The sequence below is a fragment of the Paramisgurnus dabryanus genome, chromosome 9, assembly GCF_030506205.2.
Source record: "Paramisgurnus dabryanus chromosome 9, PD_genome_1.1, whole genome shotgun sequence".
In the NCBI taxonomy this organism is placed as follows: Eukaryota; Metazoa; Chordata; class Actinopteri; order Cypriniformes; family Cobitidae; genus Paramisgurnus; species Paramisgurnus dabryanus.
Window position 1 is genome coordinate 6,979,724 of NC_133345.1, and position 1,863 is coordinate 6,981,586.

A 1,863-nucleotide genomic window follows, 5' to 3' on the forward strand; every position below is an offset into this window, starting at 1 on the left:
GGCTAGTCTATTCTTTTGGAATGGTCAAACGTCTATTAGATTTTCACTGACAGCCCAAATTAAGCCTTGTTTTAGCCTAGACACATATTCGCTGTCTATTAGAAATTATGTAGTCGTTGAATAGCCGCTTTTTTGATGACTAATGTATTCTTGGGCCGTGGTTAGACGTCTCTTGGATTTTACGTAAAACGACAAAAGAATCTATTTTTAACACATAGGTCAGGGGAGAGCGCGAACGCAGTCCCCCACTATCAGAAATTTTGCAGTCGAGATTCCCACATTTGGGGAATTCGCAAAGGGTCAGCACAACCGGAGTGCAATGGCTGAGCCTCGCCCTGGGTGAACCACCTTCATGATCATGGTGTCTCCCCTGCCAGGTAAGTATGAGCGACACCCTTTGAGGCCAGACGGCCGCATCTTCCTGTGACCGATCACATCAACGGCGCCCCCGAAGGCCGTCCGACTAACATTTCATTACTGTGTGTGACCAGGTGGAAAGCGCACGAAGCCACGTCTGAGACCAAACATTCTTCGAGATCTACCCTATTTTTATTCCGTTTCCAGCCCGGTTGAACCGTGTAGAGTGAACTATGTGAAACAATTTAAATCAAATGGATTTAAATTGCGCATTCAAATATATGGTTTCGTTATTACAAAGTAACTTTACGTGGAATAGAAACAAAGAAATGTACAGAGCAATCAAGAAACAACGAAAGCATAGCAATTTTAGAACGTGGATAAATAAAAACACAGGGCTCAATGACTTACCCGTTGTCGTTGTGAGTTAAACAAGTACAGCTATGCTTCCAGGTCTGTCGACGTTGCTGTGGATTTTCGACAGCTGTAGTATGAAGGGTAGTGAAAAAAGTTTTCAGGTGTTTTTAACATTCCAATCGGCCTCTTTCGCTTTTGTTGCACCTTCAGCTGTGTCGAGGATGTTTAATTCGTCCTCGGATCACCACCACAAACTTGTAAAGAAAATAATTAAATACATTACAAAAACATTTCTTTATCAGCGTGTTCATTTCCACGCAAGCTTTTCGTTAAACCAATAAAGCCAACGAAAACACAGCAATTTAAAGAAACACACGTATTAGAAAAAACACCGTCATTCACGCACAAAAGAAGCAAATTCTTTTTTTGTATTTGACTTATTTGTCCCCGAGAAGGGGAGCGCACCATTCATGGAAACACTGCAATACCATGTTGATGCATGGAGTGGAAGGAGCAAGCTCCGCTTCCATTTCCGAAGGTCAAAAATCCATTTAACATATAGTCTCCGGATAGGAGACGTATCAGACATTAAACTGATAAGAACAGATACTACACTTGATCTTAGCCAAAAGGCCGAGAAGCGATACCGGAATAGACGCAGCCAAAGGGGGAGCCGGCGAAGGCGCTGGCTTTTGGGGTGGAGGCTAGCGGGCATTTAACTCTATACGTTACAGAGGTAGAACGTTGAGCTAGCAGATCAGAAGTTCATGTTTTCTAAACCCATGCAGAAAACACACACAAACTGTTGGGAACCCGTTCTCACCAAGATGCGTACAAATGACACGCAGTGTGATTATCGTGCAATAGATACGCCAAATTCCGATTTTGCGTGCATATGATACGCCAGTCCTTCCCATTCACTTATATGGCGAATCGTTTCGTGACGTTTTATTTATTGTTTTCTCATTTGTTTTCTGTTTCTTAAACCATTTTCGCTTGGGTTTAGGGTTAGATTTCACATTTGTTTAAGCAGGTTATTTAATATACAGGTTTCTCTAAGTTTTTATCTATATTTAAGCCATGGTCGCTTGGAGTTGGGGTTAGAGTTGGGGTTTGGGGAAGGATGTCATTTTTATATAACAAAAAGTT

General features: G+C 42.0%; 2 non-coding genes across 2 annotated transcripts; both read right to left on the reverse strand.

Moving 5' to 3' along the window:
* Window positions 1-220: 220 nt before the first annotated feature.
* Window positions 221-385, reverse strand: LOC141282582 (U1 spliceosomal RNA). The gene has a single exon (XR_012337379.1). It is a non-coding gene; the product is annotated as a U1 spliceosomal RNA (small nuclear RNA).
* A 783-nt stretch (window positions 386-1,168) lies between these two features.
* On the reverse strand, window positions 1,169-1,359 carry LOC141282624 (U2 spliceosomal RNA). Its single transcript, XR_012337423.1, has one exon. It is a non-coding gene; the product is annotated as a U2 spliceosomal RNA (small nuclear RNA).
* Window positions 1,360-1,863: the final 504 nt, after the last annotated feature.